General features: G+C 58.8%; 1 long non-coding RNA gene across 1 annotated transcript; it reads left to right on the forward strand.

Moving 5' to 3' along the window:
• Positions 1-1,868: 1,868 nt before the first annotated feature.
• LOC111816145 lies at positions 1,869-3,420 on the forward strand. Its single transcript, XR_002820629.1, has 2 exons — positions 1,869-1,953; positions 2,975-3,420. It is a non-coding gene; the product is annotated as an uncharacterized LOC111816145 (long non-coding RNA).
• Positions 3,421-6,003: the final 2,583 nt, after the last annotated feature.

Consider the following 6,003-nt stretch of genomic DNA (forward strand, 5'->3'; position numbering starts at 1 on the left):
CGCGGCGCGGGGACAGCTCCAGAAGTGGTCGTGCAGCCTTGGCATCGGTGCGCGCGGCGCCCAGGTCCTGCGGGCAGCACAGAAGTCGCGCAAGCCGTCTCGGCGGGACAGGCCGGGATCCCCACCCTCGCCCCAGCGCCCGCGTACCTGCCGAGGGTCGCCCGCCCGCGGCCGGAGAGCCAGCGAGCGAGCAGAGGCGGGGCGCCAGCGAAGACCCTAGAAGAAGGAGGTAGAAACGGCACACCCGGCCGCGGTACCAGGCGGACGCTCTACTTATACGGCGGGCCAGTGCCCCCGCGCCACGTGATCTGGCCCGGCCTACCCGCCGCTCACGCGCACCGCCCAGGGGCGTGGCCCCGTCTGGCCCCGCCCTTCCCGCGCGCCCGTCCGCTCTGCGTCTGGTGAGGCGGTCACAGCCAATGGGAGGCGGGCGGCCGATATGACGTACATACACGCCACCGCGGCGCGCGCCGGCACGCGCCTGGCGGGAGCGCGCAGAGCCGCGCCGCGCCGGAGTGACCCAGGGCGGAACTACGGCGCTGGGCGGAATCGAATGCGCGGGTTGGCGCGGCGGGGCACGGGGCTGCAGGGCTGAAGGGCGCCGCGTTGGCGCCTTCGTCAGCTCCCTCGGCGTAGGCCGGGCTCTTGGCCAGGCCCCGCGCCCGCTGGCGACACCTTTGTGACATCAGGTCCCGCGCAGCGCGGCGGTGCACGTCATCGCGCGCTCGCCCCGCGCCACTCCGCAGCTGGGACTTGGGGCGGCGAGTCCTGCCCCGGACGCCTGCCCTCTGCAGCCGTGGGAAAGGGCCGCGCCCGCCCGCGTGGTCTCCGCGGGGCAGAGGCAGGGAGCCCCCGGCCGGCGGGGGACCCTGCGGGCTCAGAATGGCACCGGCTCAGGTTCCCGGCCCAGTGCCAGAGGAGAAAAGGAAAACCCAGAGGACAGTGACATCTTCCTGAGCTGTCAGTATTTCTCAGAGTTCATGGGGCGGGAGGGCGTGTGACTGGTCCCATTTCCTGAGTGTGACCCAGCAGAGAGAGGATGGACCTCTGTCCCTTGGCCCGTGTGCAGGTCTGGCAGGGCTGCAGCGCTCAACATTCCCGGAGCCCTGCCCGCTGCTAGGGGCTTGTGCCCAGGGTCAGAACTCTGTGACCCTAAGGAATGCTGTGGTCAGGGCCCACACACGCGCGCGCACACACACAGGTGTGCCTGGGCGCGATCACCCTATGTCTTGTCACGCCGACACTGGGAACAGCAGAACGTAAGCTGCCCAGCGTGCCAACTGGAAGGACACTGGTGGTCAGGCTCTGGCGGCGGGATGCTGCGTAACAGTGCCGCTGGAGCAGTGCTGTCTGCCCTTCGCAAGTCCCGCAGTCACTTTTTTGAGAGCCTGATCACATCTACATCGGAGCCTTGGCCTGGATTGGTTAGGAAACCCCCAAACGCAGGCAGCATTGCGATTGTGCATATGGTGCCAGAGGGGCATGGCCAGCCGCAGAAATGCAGGTTCCCACATCGCAGAGGTCAGCGTGCCTGCACATGGGCCAGAAGGTACAGGCAGGGTCCCCTTCACGGCCTCTGGCTTGGCCCTGCAGGCTCCCCCTACTTCTCTCAGCTGTAACACCCCATGTGTTCAGGTGCATGGCTCACGGACTTCATGGACATCCCTATCTCCAGTGTGGAAAGGGGTGTCTCATCTTCTCACTCATTGCTGCTAAGAACCATTTGCTTTGCTACTGTTCCTACCCAGGCAGCATCCATACAGCCCAGTCCAGCCCCTCCAGCTCTCCAGCTTTGCACTTCTGCAGGAGACCACAGCAGCCCTGGAGCCATTCCAGAGGCACAGGGACACTGGCTGCTCCAGGACAGACCAGGATGTCCAGCGGGAGTGTGGAGAGACGCCCATGTCTGGGTCTCTGAGTCCCTGGGAGGACTGGCTGGACTCCTAATCTTAGGTTAGTCCCTGGAGTTCAGCGTCTGGAGAAACGTGTTCAGGACAGTTCCCTTTTGTCCTGGATCATGCCACTCTATGTAATGATTATAGGTGTGCTACTAACCTGGAAATGCTTACTTTGCAATGGCCAAAGAACTTGGTTGCCCTCCTCCTGGGTCACCTGTAAGCAGGCTAGTGGGACAGCACCCCGACCCCCACAGCTCCCTAGATATGGAGCGGTCAGGGGCCCGAGGGCTGTGAGTCGTCCTGCAGTGGACAAGCCCCTTGCCTCTCCCCCTTATTCCTGCCATTATCCCTGCTACCCCTTTGATAAGCCCTTAGAGTAACTATTCTTAAAATAGACCTGGTAACAGTTTGCCAAAAATGTGTACATACTTCAGGAAAAGATGTACTTGTTTAAATATGTTAATACTAAATTTATTGAAACTCCACAAGATTAATACAAGTTACCTTTGGCCTCTACAATTACAAAAGCTGTTCACAGCTGTGGCCATGAGCTTCCAGACGTTTGTTAGTACAGCAAATGAGTACAGCTTGGGTGACCCTAGGCACTGGGCTTGCTGCACACGCACTTTCAATTTCTCTAAGGGCCACAGTGTGGTGGGTTTTCTGAGATGCATGACATCCTCCACGGTCCCCAGATGAAGGCCACACCATCTGTTGGAAAAAAAAAAAAACAAAACCCAACACACACACACACATTTTTTCTTTTCCTTATGTGTGTATGTTTTTTTTCATGGACTTTGTATTTACTTGTTTACCATAAAAGTGTCACATGTTAATAAATCACTTGGGAACTGTGGAAGCCATATTTTGAAAAACCTGTAGTCCCGCCTCCTAGAGGTAGCTATTTGGAGTACATGTTTCCAGATATTTCCCAGTGCATAAATGGACTTGTTCTGTTTTTTCTATTTTTTCCCATAATTTTATTGATAAATAGAAATTTGACAGTTTCAAATCAAATTGGTAGGACAGTTTCAAGAATTAACACATTGCATACACTTGTTCTGCTTTTTAAACAGAATCCTACCTCATATGTAATAGAGCTGGCACGTAAGGGATCGCAGGCACCTCCTGAGCCCGAGTGCCATCGTCTGGTGGCTTCAGTGGTGCCTAAGCCACCTGCTGTGCAGTTTGTCCCCCCAGGCACACGCCCATCACCACTGTCATGGTGACCCAGCCCTCCACAGCCACTCCCTGGCCACCACTAACCTGCTTCCTGGCTCTTCAGCGTCTTGCTCTGGACCTCGCTGTGCACGGCGTCCTAGACAGTGTGTCTTCTGTGACCGTCTCTGAACAGTGTTCTCCAGATCGCGCCAGGTTGTGGTGTGTGTTCTGCCCTACGTGTCCCTTTCTTATGAGTGAATAATGTTCTGTGTGGACATACCACATTTTGCCTGTGCGTTTGCCAGATGGACATTTGAGCTGGTTTCACGTTTTTACTGTTATGAATAAAGTGAGCACAAGTTGTGTGTGTGCTGTCCCCTCTTCTGGGTGGGGTGACAGGGTATGGAGTCCCTGGGTCCTATGGAAACCCAGTGTGTGGTCACTTGAGGTGTCTTTTCTCCAAAGCACGGTTCCAGGACCTTGCCAATACTTGGCGCTATTCAACTTGGATTCTGCCCATGCCAGGAGGTGGGACAGGGCCATCAGGGTTCACAGCTGTGTGGCACCTGCTACGTTGTGAGTCTCAGCTGAGGCTGATAGAAGCTGACCCACAGGAGTTGGGGGCAGAGGAGACCGACCACGCAGGACGGGCTGAGGGGTCTGCAGGCTGCCTGGCACCCGGGCTGCCAGTCCTTGTCACCTCTTATAAGGACCTCGGGGCAAAGAAGACATAAAAGCACCTGTAAGCTGTGCATCACCTCTGTAACTTGTCATCCCTTTGCTCATGGTGATCCTGGGACTTGGCCCTGGAGAAACTGGACAGCAGGGGCTCATGGGCAGAACGGGAGACTCAGGAAGAGGGTGCAGGTGGGAGCAGACGCCCAGCCTGGAACAAGAGGGGAGGCAAGAAGGCAGGCAGGGAGATCATAGCTCAAAGTGGTGGAAGGTGGTGGATCTCGAGGGAATGGTGGGCTGAGGGTGGGGGAGGAGGAATCCACGTCCCCTGGACGGCCTGGGGGGGACACGACAGGTTGCTTAGGACAGCCGGGGAGAAGGGAGGAGAGTGGATGGAAACCCTGGCACAGTGCCTGGAAGAAGCCGTTTCTGGTGGCCCTGGAGATGACACAGTGGTGTGAGGTCAGGGCACATCAGCGAGTCCTGGGAGAGAAGCCACCCTGAGCAGCAGAAACAGGAGGACACCTCCAAGCGATTGGCTGTGACAGCAGGGGAGGTAGCTGTGCTCGGCCACTGGGGAGGCTGTGGGGAGGGGTTCTGCTTGCAAGGTGGGCAAGGTGGGCAAGGTGGGCACGACTTGGAGTGCCGGCGGGAGATTTGGGAGAGAGGAAGAGGAGCAGAGAAGGGCAGGCACTGTGGCGGAGCCCCGGGAGGGGACGGGGTGCTGGGCTCCGTTCTTCTTGGGACGGGGGTCGGGGATAGCAGGCCCGGTGGGGCAAGCAACTGCAGGTCTCTGGGGCCAGGCTTCTGCAAGGTGGCCAGGCTGGCCTTCTGTACCACTCTGGCTGACTGGAGTGGCTGTGACACATGGCTGGGGGTGACACTGGGGATGTGGGCCATGGGCTCTGAGCCCCCAAGGCCCTGGGTATGGTCCAATCGCAAAACTTAGTCAATCAACCTCACATGGTGTTGGTCGCCATTCTGGGATTGGGTAACACTCCGTTCCCCACAACAGAACAGTTGCTGTGGGGGTTGAGCAGGGTCAGCTGGTGTCAGAGGCAAAAGTGCTGGGAAAGTGGAAAGGAGAACATCATTGGAGTGGCTTTCCTCGGACGGGGCCAGGGAGGGAGGGCAGTAAGGAGGTAGCCGGCCGTCTGGCTCCCTCAGATGGCTTTAGGGTACTTTGGGTGAGGATTAAGGGATGTACAGATTAGGGCAGGGAACTTTGCAAATCTGGCCAGTTCGGAGACTTGGCTGTGGTCTCGTGACTTCTAGGAAGGTCTGACAGGAAGTGGGTTTCCCTTTGGCAGCGGAGTCCCCTGTGAGTGCCTGTCCAGCTGGTGGGGCCCAGGGCGAGGCCTGGTGCAGAACAGCTGTGGCTGTGGTTTTCCTGTGTGACAACTGTGTTCCAGGGAGGAGGACCACGCCGAGCACCGCAGGCAGTGGTCAAGTGCACCAAGTTGCAAGGCCAGGTGCTGGGGCTGGGCGCGTGCCCCAGGAGGACTGGGAGCAGGCAGGCCTGGGCAAGCTGCAGGGGCCAGAGCTTGGCTGCAGGCCTGGGAAGCAGGCTGGGCAGGGTGCCAGGTGCCAGGTGCCCGAGCCCTGGGGATGAAGGTGGCCACGGGTGTCCTGGTCAGGTGCCTGCCTTGCTGCTGGGACCGAACACCTGCACCCTGCGGCTGAAAGGAAGAGGTTTATTTCAGTTCCCAGCTCAGAAGTTTCCTCTGTGGTTGGTGGCTCAGGCATAGAGGTGGTGTGGTGGCAGGCAGACCACAGAGGGCAGACCACGGAGGGCAGACCACTGAGGGCGGGCCTTCTGGAGCCTTCAGGGTTGCAAACAGCCTGCTGAGTCTCGAAGGATACCCAGGCAAGGTCTTCCTCACGCTTAGCTGAGGACGACAAACAAGGGACTTCCCTCTGAGACATCCAAAGGCAGAACCCAGGGAGGGCTTCAGGGGAGATCAGGGCCCTGTCCTCGGGAGGGGTTTCCTGGCTTTCCCCAGGATGGCCGGCCACAAGCACCCAGCACGAGCGTGGTGCCCTCGGGTCTCGGCGCCCTGGGTGGCTGTCACCAGATGCAGCCCATGACCTTGACACAGAGTTGTGAGCCCCAAGAAACCATCTTTCTCTGCAGCCCACCAGTCCATGTGTTATGTTACTAGCAACTGAAAATGGCTGGTGACACACAAAGAGCTAACAGACAAAAGGCCTGCCATTACATGCACACACGCTTAGCAAGAGCAGCCACCCAAAGAAGGTGGGAGGGGGG

This window comes from Octodon degus, unplaced genomic scaffold (genome assembly GCF_000260255.1).
Source record: "Octodon degus isolate 3935 unplaced genomic scaffold, OctDeg1.0 scaffold00027, whole genome shotgun sequence".
NCBI lineage: Eukaryota > Metazoa > Chordata > Mammalia > Rodentia > Octodontidae > Octodon > Octodon degus.